Genomic DNA, 26,484 nt, shown 5'->3' on the forward strand with positions numbered 1-26,484 from the left:
GATTCTACTTCCAGATCCGTTCCTCTGAAAATTCAAAATCCACGCGTGTCTGACTCTGCTCTGTACTACTGTGCTCTGCAGCCCACAGTGACAACAGGATATTCAGTGCTTGAACAAAAACCTGCTTGAGCTTACAACGTTAGTCAAATCATACAAGCTGACATGAGCTTAAAAAGATATAGCCTAATTAAACAATCCTGAAAATCCAGTGCAGCAGATTAAAAGAATGAGCACCAGGATAGTGCTATTGTGCTGTGAAACCTGCCCCACACAGGCCTGACTAAGATTATTGTGAAATATTACAAATATAAAGTTAGTCACCATTAGTGCCATTTATATCTGATCAAAATAACATTTATGTAGGATATACAGTACATAGATGTACACATAAATGTAGATATATACATTTAAGTATAGCCTATAAGTCATTCCGAGAAGGTGGACTACTAATACAATTTGGTTACATGTTTACATTTAAAGTACAGCGTACAGTAGAGAAAAAAATAACCAGCCCTTTGCCAGCTACCCACCGCTATGGCTTAACCTTAACCAAACAAGGCATTTACCAGTCAAACTTATTTGTAAGTCGCTTTGGACAAAAGTGTCTGCTAAATGACAAAAGTAAAGTAAAGTAAAGTAAGTAAACTGAAAAAAGAAAGCTCTGTATCTGTTTTCAAATGCTTTTAAATTTTCTGTAGGGATGGAAAGCTTTACCGATGTCCACTCTTGTCTTGCTTAGAGTCTGTCACATTTTGCTCTTTATAGTCCTCCTAATTTCCTTTTAGGGTGGTTGGCTTTGTAAGCTGTTCTTGACAGATAAGAAATAGTGAACATTTTGCATTCTCCAGTTCAAACTCATGAAACAGTTAATAGTTAATTACTTCCAGACAGTCATTAGGCTACTGCAAAATTGTCCCTGATCAACTAAACCCAAGGATAGAGTGTCAAGGTTTTTTTTAATGAAAATCATAAATTTGTGGCTGAAAAAAAAAATGTTTTTAATAATATATATATATATATATATATATATATATATATATATATATATATATATATATACAGTATATATTCACTTGGTTTCAGATAAGACCTCAATGAGCATTCAAATAGATGCAAGTTACTGTACATCTTGTATTGTGGGCAGTAACGTTGATTTGATCATTCTTATTTAGGGAAAACAAATTTATTCAGATTTTATGAATAGGATATGAGTCTAGGGAGCATGCAAACATTTCATTAGCCAATTTAGTGCAAATACAAATGCAGGGGATTTAGAATAAATATTATATGTTCATGTGACAAATACACCAGATCAATGTCTGTGTTTCCAAGTAGTACCAGCAGAGGCAGACATGTTAAAATGTACTTAATACATACAACTGACTGTTGCAGTACAGTATTGTTAGACGCCATATTATGTTAAGTGATGGTTGAGATTTTTTTTCTTAAGAAAGATTAAAGATTTTATTTCATATTTTATTTATTTTATCTAGTCAGTAGTCAGTAGTATGTCAATTCCAGTTCAGGAATTGTCACAGTTTGGTGTTGAAGTTTGCTGTAAAATATTCAAAAGGATGATTGTGTTTTAATGGGAGTGCAGCTTTTAGGGGAGGTGCTATCTGGAGACATCTCTGCTAGACATCTGGAGACATCCTCTACTGGGGGTTTGCTGTCTAACTCTGTGGCAGATGAACTAATCCACTGCAAAATGGTGCTCAGCTTTTTACTTTTGTTCTGCACTCTTGCATGTAAGAAGTTTATATTCTTATATTATTTAAATTGTATTCTTCAAAATATTTTTTCGTGTTTCATGACAATGGAGTTAATATTATTAAATCTGATTCACAGGTGCGAGTTTTGGAAATGTCATCACACCAGTCCAGCCTGAAGTGTTTGGGACAGAGGGGGACAATATAACTCTGTCCTGTAACTACTCCTCAGCAATTAGTCTGCAGTGGTATCGCCAATATCCCAGTTCAGCTCCTGAATTTCTTTTGATAATACTACATAGGACAGGGAAAGTTTCACAGAAGTCTAAAATTGTAGACCTAGATCCTCGATTCTCTGGAAAAGTGAATGAAAAGAAAACCCATGTGGATCTGGAGATCTCCTCTGCTAAACTGACAGACTCTGCTCTGTACTACTGTGCTCTGACGCCCACAGTGACAGGAAAACACAAGAACACTGCACAAAAACCTGACTCAAGCTGATATCAATCATCCACTGGGTTAATTATTAATCATCCAGCATATTTCTGCAGACATTTGTTTGTGTTAGTGTAATAAAAAACAAAAATCAGTAACTTGATAAAGAAAAACATTTCTCATGTTTTGATACATCATTTAAGGTAGTTTTCTGTAGAACCTATAGAATTATATCTGAGAAGACGTTTAGTTTATACCTCAAATCAAAAGAAAGAAAACAAAGTAAAAGTGTCTCAAACATATTTACCATTCAAGAAAGCCCATTATTTCAAAATAAACACATGCTGTTCTGAGCTCCAACAGAAGGGGGCAACATAATCTCACAAGTTATGTTTCACAAGCATTTCCCTGATGCTCACCAAGGATGATTAAGAAGTGCTATCAATATTTAATTTCAAACACTGAATGTAGTGTTGAGTAATGATTATTAAAGTATATCCTGGTGAAAGTATATATATTTTCACGTGCTTTATATAATTTTGATAAAGCAAATTAATTAGAGATAGATCTGTCTGAAATGCAGTTAGATGATAAAGCACTAGTGATATATACAGTAGTGCACAGAGCATGTTTATGTTTCACTGACCACACCCACATTATTAGAACACAATAAAACTTCACTCAGACTCGGTGCATTCAGTCACACATTACCTACTCTCACATTTCATTTTATGAAGCCACATCTGACATACTTCATTAGTTACGAATTTCCAAAAAATCAGTTTAACAATACTATAAACTAAAACAATTTCTTAAAAGAGTTAAAGCTGTCTTGGAGGAAATGGAGCAGACACATATGCTACTCATGATACTTCTCACAGTTTCAGGTAAATATACTGTATTTTATTCAGAACTACAGTAACTCACAACTTACACTAATTCCTTATCAAGATATATGTAATGATATATGTATGTATTACGCATTCAATTTCAGGTGGATTTGCTGATAAAATTGGACCAAGAGAAGGAGATACTAATATAATCAGAGAAGAAAGAGAGTCTGTGACACTGAGCTGCACATATGAAACTAACAGCAATGATATTTGGCTTTACTGGTACAGACAGTATCCAAACAGAGAACTAGAATATATACTGTATAAAGGTGCTCGATCACAGAGCAGTTATAAGGATATACCAGATGGGTTTCAATCAACTACATCCCAGTCATCCACTGAACTCATCATTAACAGTGTAACTCTGTCAGATTCAGCTCTCTATTACTGTGCACTAAGAGTAGGAGCCCAGTGATACAAAATACCAGAGTCTCTTTACAAAAACTCACATGAAATTAATGCTTTGAAGAGTCTTTAATCAATCAGTATAAAAGCACATCACATTTTTGTAAACCACAAAGAGGGAATGTGGTAACAGCTGTGAATTTGGGAGGTAAAAAGGGTTATATAAGGGCATGTGAATGTAATTTAGCATGTATTACATATTTGTTCTCATGTTAGCTTATTTGCTAGGTTCTCTATGTTATGTTGTATAAGATGTCTCAATAAAAACTATAGGAACTCACATCTTTGAGCAAAATGGCAATGCAATATCTATATAAATAAAAACAAAGAATTAAAAGAAATAAGTGTATATTTTAAATGTGTATGCTCAATAATCTGCATTAATCTTTTCCTTGTTGCATTGTAATTCAGACTCAACGTCAGGACAGGAGGAGGAGTTTAGCACACACACTATACAGCATACAGCTGTGTAAAGATGAACATCACACAACACTGTGTAGACCAGCTGCTCTGTTTCTAGCTTGTTCTTAGTTCAGTGATTGAACATGCTGATCTATATTATTATACTGCTGTCATCAACTGAAGGTATAGTATTATAAAAGCATTTTATTCCATCAGAAGTTTTTGAAAACTGCATTTAACACCACTTTCATGGTTCAGGTTCCAGAGCCTCAGACGTCATCACTCCAAAACGTGACAGAGAATTTGCTCTTGAGGGTGACAATGTGACGCTCTCCTGTAACTACAGCGGTTCTGCTCGTGGTGTTCACTGGTATCGCCAGTATGCAGGTTCACCACCACAGTTTCTTATATTGGAAGATTCAGGGGTAAAAACTCCAGCTAATCCACCCATTCCAGGAATAACCATCAATCACAGAAAAACAGAAACCCATGTGGATCTGATCATCTCCTCTGCTAAAGTGACAGACTCTGCTCTGTACTACTGTGCTCTGCAGCCCACAGTGACAGGAAAACAAACTACACTGTGCAAAAACCTGTATTTCAGGAAAGTATTAAAGCATACAGGATATTTCTACTGACATTTTATTATATATATTCATGTTTATTTTATGCAACATTAGAAAATACAATTTATATCATTAATTAGTCTTTATTTTAAACTTAATTAAGCAATATGCAAACATGCTTTCCACAAATCTGGATAATTATTGTTATAGAACCCTAATTTCTGTCTAACATGCAAAATCTATATCATGATTATGTTTAAGATTACACTCCTAAAATATCTCACAAAAATATGCTGTAGCTTGTCATTTATTTATCTATATCTATTAATTAATATTCTTTATTTTTAATCAATGTGTGTGATTGTGTTATAAATAACATGTATAATGTATATTCTGTGAGATAAGGGCCGAATGTTGTCAATCTGAGGAGGAGGAGTTTAGTGCAGATGTTGTACAATAGGACTGTCAGCATTTCACAAGTCTTTTTAGATCATCTGATGTTTCTGTGTCTCCTCCTCACACCTGATTATTGTGCCAAAATGTTTATCTGTTTAATTATATTATTATCATCAGCTCCAGGTAGGTTATGCTGCATATGCTGAAACATTATTAAAAGGGTGATGAAAACATTTTAGGATAAAAAACATTTTTATGAAAAGATTCAGGTTTCACATAAGCTAATAACAACATTGCATTATATACATTTAATTGCATTTGAATGGAGAATGTAAATTTGAAAGAGAATATAAATTTCAGCTGTATTTTTCTTTTATCCTTTTTAAAATTTAAAATTTACGGTTTAAATGCATTTTCCAGAGCGGCAGAAGTCATCACACCATACAGTGCTTCTCAGTTTGCTGATGAGGGTGACAGTGTGACACTCTCTTGTAGCTACACTGGTTCTGTTCGAAGACTTCACTGGCATCGTCAATACACAGGTTCACCACCACAGTTCCTCATCCTGGATTCCTATGGGGCAGTTACTAAAGCTGATCCCCCAGGAAATTCACTGCATGCTGTACAAAAAGCTGTTTAAATAAGACTGAACGCGAGAGGTGGGGCATGAGGGGGATGTGAAGTGCAGGGATGGCTTGGTGTCTGTATTCAGAAAGGCACGGAAAGCAAATAACGCTTTCTAATAAAATAACGCGAGCCACTAAAGGGACATGGTTAGCTCCTTGCTAGCTGTAGCCTGTTACATTACAGTACATAAGATTTCCCCTACCACATAAACAGAGTAAGGAGAGATGACTTGAGGATGATGGCGAATGATTTACAGATCTTGAGCACCACTGACAAGCATCTGATCTTGTAAAATGTGTGGTAAGTGCTGCAGCTCCATAATATAAACATAGTTTATGTGCGATCCGGGTATCTCGAAAGCGAAAGTGAAACTATAATGCGATCAACCAATCCTTCAAAAGCAGTTTCAATGCCTGCGTATTAATAACGGTTCCCAGATGCCGGCATTTTATATACAATATAATTACCCAACGATATAACTGCGAGAGAAAGTATTTAAATTTATATTTTCCTCCCTGTGTTTCCTTCTTGCTGATGAGCCGTACTGTGAAACAGCCAATCAGAGCAGAGCTCAACATTGAGCCGCACTGTGAAACAGCCAATCAGAGCAGAGCTCAGTATTATTCATGACCCTGCCAAATAAGCCAATAACAGACCGTTTCATTCTAGGGAGAAATACTAGTGTTGTAAATGGACATGTAAAATCGTTTCTGGAGATTTTTTGCCCTTACCTAAGCCACATACCTTCTATGTAGATATCAGAGAACAATTTCAAATACTGTATCAATGCATTCTATGGCACCTTTAAAGCACATGGTAAAACAACTGGACAAAACATGCTGTTCTGAGCTCCAACAGAAGGGGGCAACAGTATTTCACAAGCTGTTTTATTCACACTAAACGAGCACCTGACTTCTATAAGGAACACAGAACATGTTTCATATTTCACTAACCCACTCCCACATTATTCATACACAACAGAACTTCACTCAGTCTCAGTGCATTTATTCACCCATCAGCTACTCTCATATTTTTCTTAATTTTTAAAGCCACATTCAGCATAATTTGTAACTATTAAATCAATAAATCAACAATGATAATCTAATAAATTATTTAATAGCTACTAGAAACTAAAAATCTGATCTTTAAAGTAGACTTGAGTGAAGATGGAGGAGAGGCAGATGCTACTCATGATGCTCATCACAGTTTCAGGTAAAAAAATATTTTTAATTACAATTAATTATATTTTATAAATCTAATAATTTAATATAATATAATTTTTACTGAAAAAAAAAACATTATTACATCATGGTATTTTAAAATATAATTCATTGCATTTCAGGTGGATTTGCTGATAGGATTGGACCAAGAGAAGGAGATACTAATATAATCAGAAAAGAAGGAGAGTCTGTGACACTGAGCTGCACATTTGAAACTAACAGCAATGATATTTGGCTTAACTGGTACAGACAGTATCCAAACAGAGAACCAGAATATATACTGTATAAAGGTGCTCGATCAAGGAGCAGTGATGAGGATATACCAGATGGGTTTCAATCAACTACATCCCAGTCATCCACTGAACTTACTATTGTAAAAGCAGCTCTGTCAGATTCAGCTCTCTATTACTGTGCACTTTATGTAAGGGCCCAGTGATACAAAATACTAGAGTCTCTTTACAAAAACTCACACGAAATTAATGCTTTGAAGAGTCTTTAATCAATCAGTATCAAAACACATCATGTTTTTATAAACCACAGACGGGGAATGTGGTAACAGCTGTGAATGTGAAGAAGTCTCATTAAAAACTCACATGAACGAACAAAATGTTATCAAATAACAAGGAATTAAAAGAAATAAGAATATATTTAAACAACTATAAATGCTCATTTCATGTGCTTCAGATTTATTGTCAGGACAGGAGGAGGAGTTTAGCACACACACTATACAGCATACAGCTGTGTAAAGATGAACATCACACAACACTGTGTAGAGCAACTGATCTGTTTTTAGATTGTTCTTACTACTGTGGTCCAGTGAGTGAACATGTTGATCTATATTATTATACTGCTGTCATCAACTGAAGGTATAGTATTGAAAAAGTATTTTATTCTGTCAGAAGTGTTTGAAAACTGCAAAATTGCATTTAACACCACTTTCATTTGCAGGTTCCAGAGCCTCAGAAGTCATCACTCCAAAAAGTGTCCGAGAATTTGCTCTTGAGGATGACAATGTGACGCTCTCCTGTAACTACAGCGGTTCTGCTCGTGGTGTTCACTGGTATCGCCAGTATGCAGGTTCACCACCACAGTTCCTCATACTGGAAGATTCAGGGGCAACAATTCAAGCTAATCCACCCATTCCAGGAATAACCATCAATCACAGAAAAACAGAAACCCATGTGGATCTGATCATCTCCTCTGCTAAAGTGTCAGATTCAGCACTGTACTACTGTGCTCTGCAGCCCACAGTGACAGGAAACCCTATAAGACTGTACAAAAACAGTTTTCACGTGCTCATCAAGCCTTGATAGAAATGTATAAATCACAGCTGAACTCAACAGCACAAAAAACAAACAAACAAACAAGCAAATAAACATACAGCTCCTATCAATACTAGTGGAATTATCAAGTAACATACGGTATTCTAAGCTGGCTTTACTGGTACAGACAGTAACTCTATTCATAGATTTTATGTGACATTATATTCCGGACTTATCTGCTTGCATATAAAGTAAGAATCATCTGTTTGTACTGAATTTGATCTTTTAATATCACTGTTTTAATACATTAAGGCACTTCAAGTATTTTTCACATTAAACATTTCAGAATTTCCCGCTGTTTTTAGTGATTTGAATAGTGCGGCAGATGATTTATATGGATTGCAAATTGCCAAAACTTACACTTTGTTCACATATCTTTGCTTTGTTCTTTTGAGAGGTGATCTAATTATTTGTAGATTGGAAACAGATAAAAAATTGACAAGCTTGTGTTGCAGTTCTATAGATGTTTTGCCCTCCAGGTCTTCAGGCTTTTCATGTGACTGAAAACTATGAATTGAAATCACACATAATCATCATCATAAACACATCTGCTGTAGGATCAGTGAGAGATGATCTACTTTATGAATTCAGGACTGTTGGAGCTAGAGGCGATCTCTGCTATACAACGAATGAATGTTTACTTCAAGAACAGTTTATCCTGCACATGATTTTAAGGCGAGACACTGCAGGTGAATAGGGTAAAAAAAATAACTAATAGTTATCACCTTACTTATCTAGTTGATTGATTACATTGACAATTGCAAACATTTTTTGTGTTACAAGCTTTCTAAAATGTTAGGTTTAAATATGCAAATGATGCATTATTTAATGAAATATGCGCTAATTTGCATACATTTCTAGAACAAAAATCTAAACACTGGATGAAGTTGGTTTCAAAATTCTTATTTAATTTTATTGACATATTAGAGTCAAACGGTTTTACAGAGGGAATTTTGGGTAGTTATGGAGTGACTAAATTTCTCATTTTGTCACTCCATAATTAAGAAAATACTTAGAACAGATAGAAAACAATACATTTTCACAATTTTTGGGGAATAAAATGTTGTATATAATCAAGCAAATTATATATGAACAAATCTCTCTGTAGAAACCTTCAGGATATAGACAGGAATAAAGATGTAAAGTTTGGTGTGTGTAAGTGCTACTGAAGTGGAGATATATGGCTCAATGTAGGAGAGAAAAACTGTGTTTTTGCCTGCAGTGTCTCCCCTTAAACATCATCCTGAAAATTACAGTATGCTGTTTGTCTTGGCTTTGTTCTGTTGTCTTGCATGTCAGTATCTCATTTCAACCCTCAGACCCTCAATTTTTTTTTTTTTCTAGCAGATCCTTCAGAAACTGACATACTGTGGAAATGTTCTGTGGCAGGAGAACAGATTATTATTTTTATGCTGACAATGTATGAGCACAACAGTTAAATGATTGTAATTAAAAGTAAATGTCAATAAAAATAAAACCCAACACATTTACCATTTTAGACGGCATATTTTAAAGCACACGGTAAAGAAATTGGACAAAACATGCTGTTCTGAGCTGCAACAGAAGGGGGCAACAGTATTTCACAAGCTGTTTTATTCACACGAAACAAACACCTGATGTCTAAGAAACCATTTAAAAACAGAACATGTTTCATGTTTCACTAACCCACACCAACATTATTCAAACACAACAGAACTTGACTCAGTCTCAGTGCTTTCATTCAACCTCCAGCTACTATTATATTTTAATTCATTTTATAAAGTCACATTCAGCATAATTTAGAACTAAATAAATCCATAAATTAATAATGATAATCTAATGAATCAATTTAAAAGTACTAGAAACTAAAAATCTGATCTGTAAAGTGGACTTCAGTTAGGATGGAGAGACAGATGATACTTATAATGCTCATCACAGTTTCAGGTAAATATACTTTTAATCACAACTGATTATATTTTGTGAATTAATTAATCTAATATCATTTTTATAAAAAAAAAATCATTACTTCATGGTATTTTAAAATATGATTCACCGCAGGTGGATTTGCTGATAGAATTGGACCAAGAGAAGGAGATACTAATATAATCAGAGAAGAAAGAGAGTCTGTGACACTGAGCTGCACATATGAAACTAACAGCAATGATATTTGGCTTTACTGGTACAGACAGTATCCAAACAGAGAACCAGAATATATACTGTATAAAGGTGCTCGATCATGGAGCAGTGATGAGGATATACCAGATGGGTTTCGATCAACTACATCCCAGTCATCCACTGAACTCATTATTAACAGCGTAACTCTGTCAGATTCAGCTCTCTATTACTGTGCACTAAGAGTAGGAGCCCAGTGATGCAAAATACCAGAGTCTCTTTACAAAAACTCACACGAAATTAATGCTTTGAAGAGACTTTAATCAATCAGTATCAAAATACATCATGTTTTTATAAACCACAGACAGGGAATGTGGTAACAGCTGTGAATTTGGGAGGTTTAAAAGGTTGCATAAGGGCATGTGACTATAATTTAGCATGCATCACATGGTTTCACATGATCACTTTTATCTCTTTTTTTCCTCATTTTATGTTGTAACAATTCCTAAGGATATAACTTAAATCGATTTAAATCGACAAATGATTGTCACCGTCATTTTGTATGGTGTACCAAGTATTGAGGTCTCTGTGTTAATTAGGGTAATAATTATGTTGAGTGGATATTTAAAAAGGATCATAAGCTGTCTGTTTGCTTACATTCATATTTGCAAATGAACCACATATTTTAAAAACATGTTTATTTCCAGTTCTACATTTAGTCAATTATATAGTGACTGAGTGAAATGTGGCACTGCAGTAAGCAGACCAATAGTTGAAGATCTAAAGCAAGTTAAAATGTTATTTTGGTTCAACTCAATTAATTATATTTTTAATATAAATGAGTTTAAATGTTAAGTTAACACAACTTGAAATTACTTAGTAGATTATATCATATTGCATGTTTTAAGTAAGGAATGTTGAGTGAACGCAAATATTTAAGTTCATATAACAAAAATTATCTTTATTTTACTTAAAATAAACAAGTTGGGTTTACTTAAAAAGTATGATGCAAAAATGGTGCATAATACAGTATATTTTAAGTAAATCGAACACAGTTTTACCAGTGAGGGAATGTGGTAACAGCTGTGAATTTGGGAGGTAAAAAGGGTTACATAAGCGTGAATATAATATGCATGTATTGCATATTTTTCTCATGTTAGCTTGTTTGTTATCTCTTTTCTCATATTATGTTGTATAAGAAGTCCCATTAAAAATTATAAGAGCTCACATATTTGAGCAAAATGGCAATACAATATTGATTTAAAAATACAAAGAATTTAAAGAAATAAGCATATATTTTAAACCGCTATAAATGTTCTTTTAATCTTTGGTGCATTGTAATTCAGGAAATTGTCAGGACAGGAGGTGGAGTTTAGCACAGACACTATAAAGATGAACATCACTCAACACTGTTATTAGCTTGTTCTAACCAGTTTAGTAAGTGAACATGTTGATCTATATTATTATGCTGCTGTCATCAACTGAAGGTATAATACGGTAAAAGTTAAAAGCCCATCATTTATTCCAGTGGAAGTGTTTGATAACTAGGCCTACATTTAACACCACTTTCATCTGCAGGTTCCAGAGCCTCAGAAGTCATCACTCCAAAACGTGTCAGAGAATTTGCTCTTGAGGATGACAATGTGACTCTCTCCTGTAACTACAGCGGTTCTGCTCGTGGTGTTCAGATGGCAGGCGGCAGATCCTTTTCCTATTTAGCCCCCAAACTCTGGAACAATCTACCTAATACTGTTCGGGAGGCAGACACACTCTGTCAGTTTAAATCTAGATTAAAGATTAAAGGTTTTTTTCTCCATTCTGTCACCGATGGAGTTTTGGTTCCTTGCCGCTGTCGCCTCTGGCTTGCTTAGTTGGGGACACTTCATTTCCAGCGATATCGTCGACCTGATTGCAAAGACACTATTTAAACTGAACTGAGCTGGATGATGACATCACTGAATTCAATAATGAAATGCCTTTTTTACTTATTAGTGAAAAAAATAATAAAAAAAATAAATTTAAAATAAGCCTTGACGGTGATCAACAGAACCAAGAACAGAGCGTCAGGATTATGTTGTGATAACTATAACTTATTATAAATTATTTTAGAAATAATTATCAATTATTTAGATTTAATGGATATTTTATATGAGTCTATGAAGCATGCAAACATTTCATTAGCCAGTTTAGTGCAAATACAAATAAGGGTGATTTAGAATAAATTAAAACAAACACACCAGACAATTATCAGTGTTTCTGAGTTTTACCATTAGAGGACAACATGTTAAAATGCACTTTAAACATACAATTGACTGTTGTAGTACTTGTTAGACACCTTATGTTATCCTCCTAATGGTTTTTGCTATTATTAATTGATGGTTGTTGTAAATTCCAGTTCAGGAATTGTCACAGTTTGGTGTTGAAGTTTGCTGTAAAAGATTCAAAAGGATGATTGTGTTTTAATGGGAGTGCAGCTTTTAGGGGAGGTGCTATCTGGAGACATCTCTGCTAGACAGTGAGAGTTTGCTGTCTAACAGTCTGTGTGGCAGATGAACTAATCCACTGCAAAAATGGTGCTCAGCTTTTTACTTTTGTTCTGTTCTCTTGCATGTAAGAATTTAAATTAACATTCTTCTATTATTATATAGGTCATATTTGACATTCTATTTAATTGTATTTTTTCTTTTTGGTTTCTTGTACTTTTGTGTTTCATGACAATGGAGTTAATATGATTAAATCTGATTCACAGGTGCGAGTTTTGGAAATGTCATCACACCAGTCCAGCCTGAAGTGTTTGGGACAGAGGGGGACAATATAACTCTGTCCTGTAACTACTCATCAGCAGTTAGTCTGCAGTGGTATCGCCAATATCCCAGTTCAGCTCCTGAATTTCTTCTGATAATACTACATAGGACAGGGAAAGTTTCACAGAAGTCTAAAATTGTAGAACAAGATCCTCGATTCTCTGGAAAAGTGAATGAAAAGAAAACCCATGTGGATCTGGAGATCTCCTCTGCTAAACTGACAGATTCTGCTCTGTACTACTGTGCTCTGGAGCCCACAGTGACAGGAAACACAAGAACACTGTACAAAAACCTGACTCAAGCTGATATCAATCATCCAGTGGGTTAATTATTAATCATCCAGCAAATTTCTGCAGACATTTGTTTGTGTTAGCTTAAAACAAATAAATAGATTTAAAAAATTAAAAATCAGTAGGCTAACTTGTTAAAAAAAAACGTCTCATGTTTTGATATATCATTTAAGGTAGTTTTCTGTAGAATAGAATTATACGTGAGAATACATTTGGTCTATACTTCAAATAATAATTAAAAAAAGAAAACAAAGTAAAAGTAGCTCAAGCACAGTATTTCATATAGTTCTGAGCTCCAACAGAAGGGGGCAACATAATCTCACAAGTTATGTTTCACAAGCATTTCCCTGATGCTCACCAAGGATGATTAAGAAGTGCTATCAACATTTAATTTCAAACACTGAATGTAGTGTTGAGTAATGATTATTAAAGTATATCCTGGTGAAAGTATATATATTTTCACTTGCTCCGTTTAATTGTGATAAAGAAAATTAATTAGAGATAGATCTGTCTGAAATGCAGTTAGATGATAAAGCACTAGTGATATATACAGTAGTGCACAGAGCATGTTTATGTTTCACTGACCACACCCACATTATTAGAACACAATAAAACTTCACTCAGACTCGGTGCATTCAGTCACACATTACCTACTCTCACATTTTATGAAGCCACATTCAGCATACTTACAACTCTCCAAAAATCAGTTAAATAATAATATAAACTAAAACATTTTTCTGAAAATATTTAAAGTTGACTTTAAATCTTTGAGGAAATGTTGGAGAGACAAATACTACTCTACTTCTCACAGTTTCAGGTAAATACTTCACAACTAGGCTACAGAACTCTGTATTAGATCATGATGTAATATTATGTGATTCAAAATACCAGAGAAGCTTTATAAAAATTCACACAAAATTAATGCTTCGAAGAGTCTTTAATTAATCAGCATCAAAACACATCATGTTTTTATAAACCACAAACAGTGGTAACAGCTGTGAATTTAGGAGGTAAAAATGGTTACATAAGGACATATGAATACAATTTAGCATGTATTGCATACTCTTCTCATGTAAGCTTGTTTGTTAGGTTATCTCTTTTCTCATATTATGCTGTATAAGAGGTCTCATTAAAAAAACTCACATGTAATACAATATTGGCAATATAAGCCGCAAAATGAAGAACAAAAAAGTATTATCAAAAATCAAATAATAAGAAATAAGCATATATTTAAACAGCCATGAATGCTCATTTCATCTTTTCTTAGGCGCTTCAGATTTATTGTCAGGACAGGAGGAGGAGTTTAGCACACACACTATACAGCATTCAGCTGGGTGAAGATGAACATCACACAACACTGTGTGGAGCAACTGATCTGTTTTTAGTTTGTTCTTACCAGTTTTGTGAGTTAATATGTTAATCTATATTATTATACTGCTGTCATCAACTGAAGGTATAATATTGTAAAAGTAAACGTATTTTATTCTGTCATAAGTGTTTAAAAGCTACATTTAACACCACTTTCATTTGCAGGTTCCATAGCCTCAGAAGTCATCACTCCAAAACGTGACAGAGAATTTGCTCTTGAGGATGACAATGTGACGCTCTCCTGTAACTACAGCGGTTCTGCTCGTGGTGTTCACTGGTATCGCCAGTATGCAGGTTCACCACCACAGTTTCTCATACTGGAATATTTAGGGGCAACAATTCAAGCTAATCCACCCATTCCAGGAATAAACATCAATCACAGAAAAACAGAAACCCATGTGGATCTGATCATCTCCTCTGCTAAAGTGTCAGATTCAGCACTGTACTACTGTGCTCTGGAGCCCACAGTGACAGGAACCCCTATAAGACTGTACAAAAACAGTTTTTATATGCTTATCAAGCCTTGATAGAAATGTGCAAATCACAGCTGGACTCAAAAAAAAAAAAAAAAAAAACATACTGCTACTAGTGCAATTATTAAGTAACATACAATATTGCAAACTGGCTTTACTGGTACCGACAGTAACTCAGAATGGATCCTCCATTCATAGTTTTCATGTGGCATCATATTCCGGGCTTATCTGCTTAAAGTAATCACTGTTTTAATAACACTTTCAGAACAAACATTTCAGAATGTCCTGCTGCTTTTAGTGACTGAAATATTGCGCCGAATGCTTTATATTCATTGCAAATGGACACTTTTTTCACATATATCTTTTATTCTTTTGAGAGGTGATATAATATCAGTTGATTGGAAACAGACAGAAAATCGATAAGATGTTGCAGTTCTATGGATGTTTTTACCTTCCAGATCTTCAGGCCAGTCACGTGACATGAATCTATGAATCTATATCCAACATAATGATTATCATAAATCAAGTGCAGCGTTAGTTCTGGCAGGTCACGTTAGTCAAGCTCGCATCAGCTGACTCTCAGCTTATCCACGTCTACCTATAAGAATATGATGCCTATCTCATATATAAGCTCCTTCAGTATTATCAACAGTTTTCGTGTTGTTCAATAGCTAATTACCCTTCTCCATCCTCAGCTCCTCCTCTCATCCAGTCAGGATTCGGCATTCTGATTCTCTTTTGAATAAGGCTAATTTCTAAAATGTTTTCATTAAATTATTGAACATTAATGATCTCTGCAATACATTTATGTTTGTTCTGTTACCCCAGGGGGTTATCGCTGCTCTCCCTGCTCTCATCCATGCTAGTCTGCATGGATGCACAGGGAGTTCTGGCCCGGAACAGAACCATACCACCAATCCAAACTGTATGATAATTGTCAATCATCTTTGACGATAGTGGTCCTTGACAAAAACACATCCGCTGTAGGATCAGAGAGAGATGATCTACATTATAAATTGTTATGGACTGTTGTTTTAAGGGGAGGAGCTAGAGGCAGTCTCTGCTATACAATGAATGAATGTTTACTTCAGTAACAGTTTGTCCTGCAGATGAACTTAAACAACATCCTGAAAATGATGCTTTTTGTTTTAGCTTTTTTCTGTTGTCTTCCATGTACGTATACTCTTTAAACCCTCAGATCCTCAATTTTCTTTTTTTTTCTGGTCATTTGCATGTTTTTGTTCTTAAAATGTTGTCAAATGTTGATAATCTCATCTGCAGGGGTCAGTTTTGGGAATGTCATCACACCAGTTGAAACTCACGTGTCTGGGACAGAAGGGGACATTATAAGTCTCTCCTGTAGCTACTCCTCAGCAAGAAGTTTATTTTGGTATCGCCAATATCCTGGATCAGTTCCTGAATTTCTTTACGTTATCCTTCATGCTACTGGGGAAGTTTTACAAAAATCTAAAGTTGTGGACCAAGATCCTCGATTCTCTGCAAAACTGAATGAAAATAACTGACATTTTATTACATGCAGTATATTCGTGTTTATTTTTTTTTACAATGTTATAAAATAAAATGGATAGCATAAAATAGTCTTCATTTAAAACTAACTGTAAAAAATGTTGTAAAAAAATTGGCTTCAAATTTGAATAATTATTTTTATAGAACCCTTATTTCATGCCTAACATGCAAAATCTATATCATGTTTATGTTTAAGATTATCCCCATAAAATATGCCACTGAAATATGTTGTAGCTTGTCATTTATCTAGCTATCTATATCTATTTATTAATATTATTTATTTTTAATCAATATGAGGGATTGCGTTATAAATATTTTGTGAGATGCGATGAATGTTGTCAATCTGAGGAGGAGGAGTTTAGTGCAGATGTTGTACAATAGGACTGTCAGCATTTCACAAGTCTTTTTAGATCATCTGATGTTTGTCTCCTCTTCACATCTGATTATTGTGCCAAAATGTTTATCTATTTAATTATATTACTATCATCAGCTAAAGGTAGGATATTGCCGCATATGCTGAAACATTATTAAAAGCGGGATGAAAACATAATTGTCTTTAAGAACAAATTCAGGTTTTGCGTAATTTATAAATACAGATTCTCTTATTGAAACAAGAGCCTGACTTCTCAGAAATGCTTTTTAGTTAACCAAGCTAATAACAACATTGCATTATACATAATATTGCATTTGAATGGAGAATGCACATTTGAAAGAGGATATACATTTCAGTTGTATTTGTCTTGTCTCCTTTTTTAAACTTTAAATTTACACTTTAAATGCAGGTTCCAGAGCAGCAGAAGTCATCACACCATACAGTGCTTCTCAGTTTGCTGATGAGGGTGACAGTGTGACACTCTCTTGTAGCTACACTGGTTCTGTTCGAGGTCTTCACTGGTATCGTCAATACACAGGTTCACCACCTAAGTTCCTCATCCTGGATTCCTATGGGACAGTTACTAAAGCTGATCCTCCAGTTGCTGGAGTCTCAATCAATCACAGAAAAGACAACAGTAGTGTGGATCTGAAGATCTCCTCTGCTGCTGTCACTGACTCTGCTCTGTACTACTGTGCTCTGGAGCCCACAGTGAAAGGAAATCCACTGAATGCTGTACAAAAAGCTCTTTAAATAAGACTGAAAGTTAGAGATGGAGATTAGGGTTTATGTTTTTAATAAATCACACAGATACGTCTTATAAAGTTCTTAGTAGATCCTTAAGAAACTGTCATACTGTGAAAATGTTCTGTGGCTGAAAGTGGAAGACAGGTTATCACTTTTATAAGGACCTAAAATGTGTATTATACATGAGCACAACAATTAAATCATTGTGATTAAAATTAAAATGCAAATAAAAGTAACTTAAACACATTTACCATTTTAGACAGCACAATTAATAGCATACTGTAAAGCAATTGGACAAAACATGCTGTTCTGAGCTGCAACAGAAGGGGGCAACAGTATTTCACAAGCTGTTTTATTCACACTAAACAAGCACCTGATGTCTATAAGAAACCCATTTGAAAGCACAGAACGTGTTTCATATTTCACTAACCCACAGCCACATTATTTGAACACAACAGAACTTCACTCAGTTCTCAGTGCTTTCATTCAACCATCAGCTTCACTCTCAGCACACATTCAGCATAAAGTGGAACCAATAAATTAACAAAGTGTAATCCATAAATTAATAAATATAATCTATTGAATCAATTTAATAACACACTAAAAATCTGATCTTTAAAGTGGACTTCGGTTATGATGGAGAGGCAGATGATACTTATAATTTGCTGATAAAATTGGACCAAGAGAAGGAGATACTAATATAATCAGAGAAGAACGAGAGTCTGTGACACTGAGCTGCACATTTGAAACTAACAGCAATGATATTTGGCTTTACTGGTACAGACAGTATCCAAACAGAGAACCAGAATATATACTGTATAAAGGTGCTCGATCAAGGAGCAGTGATGAGGATATACCAGATGGGTTTCAATCAACTACATCCCAGTCATCCACTGAACTTACTATTGTAAAAGCAGCTCTGTCAGATTCAGCTCTCTATTACTGTGCACTAAGAGTAGGAGCCCAGTGATACAAAATGCCTGAGAAGCTTTACAAAAACTCACAAGAATATAATGCTTTGAAGAGTCTTTAATCAATCAGTATCAAAACACATCATGTTTTTATAAACCACAAACAGGGAATGTGGTAACAGCTGTGAATTTAGAAGATTAAAAAGGTTGAATAAGGGCATGTGACTATAATATAGCATATATCACATGGTTCTCATAAAGTATGTATAAATTTCTAAGGATTTTATTAAAATGATCTATAACCAATTCAACTTTTGTGAATGTCATCAAACTAGTCCAAAAGAGCAAAACAATAAAATCCTTCCAAAAAGTCAAACAATAAGATGTTACATAAAAATATGAACTAAAATGCTCAAATTTATATAGTTTTGATATAATGAAATATATTTATTAGATGGCAAATTATCATCAAACTCTCCAGAGATCACAGATCTAGGATTAGAGAGATTATCTGCTTTAAAAATGCAGTTCTGTAGCTTTAAGAGGAGGTGCTAGAGACAACCTCTGCTTTACAATGAATGAATGTTTACTTCAGTAACAGATGGTGTTGCAGATAAACTGAAACATCTTCCTGGAAAATTATGCTTTTTTTTATTTTGCACTGTTCTCTTCTGGGTAAGTATTTAATTTCACCCCTTTTCACAATTGTTTTCTTAATCTGGTCATTTGTAAGATTTTCCTTCATGAGATTAAAATTTGTTTTCATCTGCAGGTGTCAGTTTTGGGAATGTCATTACACCAGTAGAAACTCATATGTCTGAGACAGAAGGGGGCCTTATAAGTCTCTCCTGTAGCTACTCCTCAGCAAACAGCCTGTTTTGGTATCGCCAGTATCCTGGATCGGCTCCTGAATTTCTTTACGTTATTCTTCATGCTACTGGGGCAGTTTTACAAAAATCTAATGTTGTGGATCAAGATCCTCGATTCTCTGCAAAACTGAATGAAAAGAAAACCCATGTGAACTTGGAGATCTCCTCTGTACAAGTGACAGACTCTGCTCTGTACTACTGTGCTCTGGAGCCCACAGTGACAGGAAAACAAACTACACTGTACAAAACCATCACTTACTGTACTGTGGGAAAACCGGTCCTGGAGGGCCGGTGTCCTGCAGAGTTTAGCTCCACCCCTAATTAAAAACACCCGAAGCAGCTAATCAAGCTCTTACTAGGCATACTAGAAACTTCAATGCAGGTGTGTTGAGGCAAGTTGGAGCTAAACTCTGCAGGACACCGGCCCTCCAGGACTGAGTTTGGACAGTCCTGATTTAGCATATCAAATTTTTCAACGCCATTTGGAGGATTTACCATTTAACATGAAAAACATAAAAAAACTTGTATATGCTTCAACTTCTCGTTATGATTTTGTATAATATAATATTAATATACTATAATATTATTAATAACATGCTGTTCTAAGTTTTAGCATAAGGGGGCAGTGTAATATCACAGATTCTTCCTCTCTTAGTCAAGCATTTCCCTGACATTATGCTCCTGCTTAGTCTCACAAGTATTTGTTTGGAACTCCGATTATTGGAGCACTATTTACTAATTCTTTTACACAAATTACTTGTGAAATTTCAAGCAATTTTTTGACTGAAATAAATGCTATACACCAGCATTTAGCTGCTGCTTTGCATTAAGATCTTTAAGCCTTGTCTGAAATAGTTTTTCCTTTTTGGAGATTTCTGACACTCAGTTAGTCCTTCAGCAAACATATTCTACTTTTCAGTAGGCTCTGCCAATAATCTATCTATTTTAATATCTCACCAACATGGATGTTGCTCCCCCTTTATGACCATGTCCTTCTGATGAGGCTGTAACACTAGAAAAGTATGTTCTCTTATGAATTACAGAAGCTGTGCAGCTTTTAAATTGTGTTGCACATTTCACTAACCACACCCACAATGTTAGTATACAATGGAACTTCACTCAGTGCATTCATTTAATGTACTGGAGACCACCACAGATTGATTCACATTACAGTTTTCTAAATCTAACAGTAATAGAGATACAAACTACATCTTGACTGCCAACATGGAGAGGCAAATGCTACTCATGATTCTCGTTGTAGTTACAGGTAAATATACCAAATCACACTAAACACAGTTGTAGGTTGAACAAACAATATTCCATTGTAATGCAAAGCAAACCTCACCCTGATGTGATACATACTGAAAAGACATTTGTAACATGTTTTATTGAAACAATAATGATCATATATTCTAGATCATAATGTATAGAAATGCATTTCATTTCAGGTGGATTTGCAGACAAAATTGAACCAAGAGAAGGAGATACTAATATAATCAAGGAAGAAGGAGAATTTGTGACATTGAGCTGCACATATGATGTGGGCAGCAATAATGTTTGGCTTTACTGGTACAGACAGTATCCAAATGGAGAACCTCAATTTTTACTGCTCAAAGGTGCCCGATCACAGAGCTATGAGAATATAGCAGATCATCGGTTTCGGTCGACTACATCCCGAACATCCACTGAACTCATTACTGATAAAGCAGCTCTGTCAGATTCAGCTCTCTATTACTGTGCTCTTCGAGTAGCCCAGTGATACAAAATACTAGAGAAGCTTTACAAAAACTCAAATACACAATGTGGTTTGAACAAGCTTTAATCAAATAGCATCAAACCACAATTTATTGTTTCTTTGAACACAGCTCTAGAAATGAGAACGTGGCAACACCTGTGAATTTGGGAGATTAAATATGTAGGGGCATGTGAAGCTATCACTTAACATTTGTTTTCCTAAATATTATTCAAAATTTAGAAATCATTCAGTATAGAAAATGAAAGATTTTTTTAAACAAACAAAAAAATTATAATAAAAACAAGCAAATAAAAATATATTTATTTTAAAGTAGTTCTCTGTCCGTTATCCTCTACAGATAAAGTAAACCAGCATAGCTATCATATAAATAATGGCAAGAGGAGGAGTTTAACACACACTAGCACACAAATAAAGTCACAAGCAATCTCTGCATGAAGCAGCTGCTCTTTGTTTAGCTTGCTCCTGACAATTTGTTGAGTGAACATGTTCATCTATATTATCATACTGATATCATTAACAGAAGGTATAATATTGTAATATTTAAATATAATATATTACTAAAATACTATACTGTATATACTGTAATACATAATATAATGCTATATAATATACTACTGTTTCAATTCTATATGAAAGATTAATATATAAATGTTTTTACAAGATATGTGTATGGTTGTGTTACAATTAATGTCACTTTCATCTGCAGGTTCCATAGCCTCAGAAGTCATCACTCCAAAATGTGACAGAGAATTTGCTCTTGAGGATGACAATGTGACGCTCTCCTGTAACTACAGCGGTTCTGCTCGTGGTGTTCACTGGTATCGCCAGTATGCAGGTTTACCACCACAGTTTCTCATACTGGAAGATTCAGGAGTTACAACTCCAGCTAATCCACCCATTCCAGGAATAATCATCAATCACAGAAAAACAGAAACCCGTGTGGATCTGATCATCTCCTCTGCTAAAGTATCAGACTCTGCTCTGTACTACTGTGCTCTGCAGCCCACAGTGACAGGAAACACAGCAACATAGAACAAAAAGAAACTTTAATTACAACATCACTGTTTAGCAATACCCTGCCAATGATAACAATCCAAGTTAGCCAGGAATGTTGTAGGAGTGCTGTTTTTGATGACCAGCAGAATGTCTGGAATATCATGAATGTCCCCAAATTATTGCCGGGGCTTGGAACATGAATGAACATACTGAATGACTTAATGAAAATGTAGCAATTCAGAAAGAGTTATGGGATAGAAAATGTCACAGTAGTCAAAGTAGCTTGATAGAAAAACAAACCTGTCTGATTAGTGGGTGGGTGATGTCACTAACCACACCCACTTTGCAAATACACATTAGAATATCTACAGCCATTCAAACTGCAGTGAATTGTATCTTTTTCTTCATTCACATTAAATACATGGAATCCCTATAAAGTTTGTTGTTTCTTTCTCTCGTATCCCTGCAAACATGATTTGGATTAAAACAAAATAAATCACCCAGAGTATTAACATGGACAGATGTGGACTGCTGATTCTTATGACAGGTATGACAAATGTCATTTATATACACACATACCATTCTAAAGACTTGAAAAAAATGAAAGAAATAATATAAAAAGTGACTATCATTTTTGTAACATTATAGATTTTATTTAAATGCTTTAATTAGTATTTTATATTAGAAGAGCATGTTACCATTTTTTACATTATCATTCTAAAGCAAAATTTATTTTTGTAGGTGTATTTGCTGACAGCATTGCGCCAAAAGAAGAAGGTACAAATAAAACCAGAAGAGAAGGAGAATCTGTCACACTGAGCTGCACATATAAAAGCAAAAATAATGTGTTGCTTTACTGGTACAGACAATATCCTAATAGAGAACCTCAGTATTTATCATTTAAAAGCTCTCGCTCATCTGGTGGAGGGAATGTATCAGCCAAGCGTTATAAGTTAACTACATCTCCGACATCTACTTCACTCACCATTAACAACGTGAATCTGTCAGATTCGGCTCTCTATTACTGTGCTCTGAAAGTAGGAGCCCAGTGATACAAAGTCCACAGACGCTTTACAAAAACACACACATAATTAGTGTGTCAGTGATCCACCACAAGTATGTGTCTTAAACCACAAGACAACAGGATGCGGTCACACCTGCTGAAGAAACAAAAAAGTGCACCCCCACCTTTTGTTGGTTATAGGTCCACTTCTTTAGGCTTCCTCAAACTTGTTGTGAACTTAATTGTATGAACATATAACAAAGTTGTGTGGTATTTATTTATTGTTTGTGAACTTCTGATTCTCATAACAGGTACTTTTTAAAGTTTGGTTTACATATCGTTGAAATATTTAGTTTTTAATTTTTTTATTTTTTTCAAGTTATATTCAGCAAAGACACATTAAATTAATCAGAAGTGACAGCAATGACATGACATAAAAGATTTCTATTTAAAAAAAAATTAATAAAAACAGTTTATATTTTGAAATGGGTTTCCATACATTTGATGAGTTTATGAATTACAGCTTTAGGGGAGGGGCTACTGAGATATTCTAACTGGAGAAAAATGAAATACTTACTTCAGTAACAGTTACAGGTGTTGCAGGTTTACTTGCATGTTGTCCTGAACAATGATAGGCCTACTGTTTGTTTTTATTTTGTTTTCTCTTGCGGGTATGTATTCTGTTCCAGACTGGTAGGATTTTTGTTGATTACGTGCTTATCTGTTTATCCACATCTTTAACAAGCTACATTTTTATATTACTTTCTGCAGGTGATCTTTTTGGGAATGTCATCACACCGGTCCACAATGAAGTACACAAAACAGAAAAGGACATTATATCCCTGTCCTGCAACTACTCCTCAGCAGCGAGCCTATATTGGTATCGCCAATATCCTGGATCTGCTCCTGAATTTCTTTTAGTCATTCTACATGCTACTGGGAAAGTTTTACAGAAATCTAAAGTTGTGGAACTAGATCCTCGATTCTCTGGAAAACTGAATGAAGAGAAAACCCACACATATCTTGAAATCTCCTCTGCTAAAGTGACAGACTCAGCAATGTACTATTGTGCCCTGGAGCCCACAGTGACAAGAAAATAGACAACACTGTACAAAAACCCTCCCTACATAAAGGGTAAAGCATACCACAGAATTGCAGAAATATATGGATTGGAAAAAAAAATGTTTAAGTTAAAACTAATGTTTAAGTTTGGTTGCTTATATTTTGTATGTGCAGATGGATTTGAAAGCTGAGACTGCTTGAATTGAAAAACAACCGTTCCACAAGGCTATTAAATCAACACATACTGGGGTTAGGTGATATTTGTCATTAAAATTCCATGATTTACTGTATAAGCTATATATGGGTTGTCTAACTCCAAAATCCTAATTTAACCAAATTGGGGGGGAAGCAATAGTATTCCTTCAATGAGATTTAGATTGCCATCTGGTGGGCTAATAAAATAGGAGCCATTAAGACAATTGTTTTTCTAATCTAAAATATTAAGATTTTTCTCTCTCTCTCTTTTTTTTTAGTTTCTAAATTCAAAAGAAGTCAGACTGTTTTCTAACTGGTGAATTTTGCCCTTTCAAGAGATCAAATGTTATTATTGTTAATAATAAGCTAAACAATATACCTCATATAGTTTTAGCTTGAGGTAAAGTATTGATCAATGAATAACCTATGGCCACCTAACTAAACCAAACATGACAATTAAGATGACATGAGTTGTTCTGGTGCAACTTCACAAAATCAACAAGGTGCATGAAAAAACAAGGTACATATTGAAAACAAAATCAACAATACTGTCACAGATTCAGATTTTGGTTCCATTCTACAAGTGTTTTTGGTTTTGTGTTTAATCATTTTTGCTATTTATAAAATTATTATGTTAGGAGGCGGAGCTTATCACGGGCCTGCAGAACACAGACTCATTCAGTGAACAGCATCACAGATCACTGAGGCGAGCAGCAGCCTGTTCATCATGTTCATGCATGTGCTTATACTGCTGACTTTAACTCAAGGTAAAAATCTTACATGTACTCATTACATTATATTATTCTAATTTTAAATATGCTCAGCAATGTTCAGATGCACACTTTTTTTTCTTTTGTATTTTTGCAGGTAACAGAGCTAAAGATGCTATCACCCCATACAGTGATGCAGAATTTGCCACTGAGACTGAGACTGTGAAACTCTCTTGTAACTACACTGGTTCTGTTGATAGTCTTCACTGGTATCGGCAATATGCAGCTTCACCACCACAGTTCCTCATCCTGGATTATTCAGGATACATTACTTATGCTAATCCTCCAGTTTCGGGAATATCCATCAGTCACAGAAAAGAATATAACAGTGTGGATCTGATCATCTCTTCTGCTGCTGTATCAGACTCTGCTCTGTATTACTGTGCTCTGAGGCCCACAGTGACAGGAAACACTCAACACACCATACAAGAACCTGACTGACTCTATAGTATTAAAATGAGATGTCCAAAATAACAAACAGTATCCACACAAGTGAATGTTACATTCAAATTCATATTTAGCTATACATTTTCAAACTGGTTAGTATTTCTTACATACAGTACATGTATTGATTTAGTAAATGCTCATTATTGAATGAAACCAATTATGGAATATCAATATCTAACTATTATAGAACTATTTTAAAACATATTAATGAAATAAATTCAACATTTATAATCCTTTATATTTTTCAAATTCACAAATGTTTTATCTTTGTTAGACTCATGGATGTTGTCAATGGGAGAATAAATGTTTGTCACACCACCACAGGGGGGTGCTGTGTACATTAAAACATTTCAGAGAGGATGACTGACTAACTAACAAGAAATTAATTCATATGTGCAAGGAACAACAGAAGACTGTTCCTATTGCCCTCTGCATTTGTGTAATTTGGTGCTTAAATGTTGTGAAAATGAATAATGCCAAAAAGCAGGCTCAGACATGTTTCCCATAAGATTGTTAAATTTACTGAATCAATCATTTTGCAAAAGATTTCAACGGGCCTAAATGGTTTGTTTTTCCTTATAAAATGCACTTGATCAGTAATGCATATAGATATCAATCAACACACCATATATAATATATCAACACCAAATATAATGCTACAAGCACAAACCTAAATATTAAAAAATGAACATTCTAACTCACTAAATCACTTGTATTCTGTTTAGCTTTGAATAATCCTTATAGTAACATAATGAACATAATCAAAGTTACACTTGCTGATAAAATTAAATTAGCATAGGAAGAGACTTATTCAACAAGACATATAG

General features: G+C 34.6%; 2 gene segments (V, D, J or C); both read left to right on the forward strand.

The window, feature by feature from the left end:
• Positions 1-20,652: 20,652 nt before the first annotated feature.
• LOC306845805 (T cell receptor alpha variable 14/delta variable 4-like) lies at positions 20,653-22,216 on the forward strand. The segment is given in 2 exons: positions 20,653-20,695; positions 21,891-22,216.
• Positions 22,217-25,167: 2,951 nt separating this feature from the next.
• On the forward strand, positions 25,168-25,651 carry LOC306845806 (T cell receptor alpha variable 14/delta variable 4-like). The segment is given in 2 exons: positions 25,168-25,207; positions 25,308-25,651.
• Positions 25,652-26,484: the final 833 nt, after the last annotated feature.

This window comes from Barbus barbus, assembly GCF_936440315.1.
Source record: "Barbus barbus genome assembly, chromosome: 26".
Classification (NCBI taxonomy): domain Eukaryota; kingdom Metazoa; phylum Chordata; class Actinopteri; order Cypriniformes; family Cyprinidae; genus Barbus; species Barbus barbus.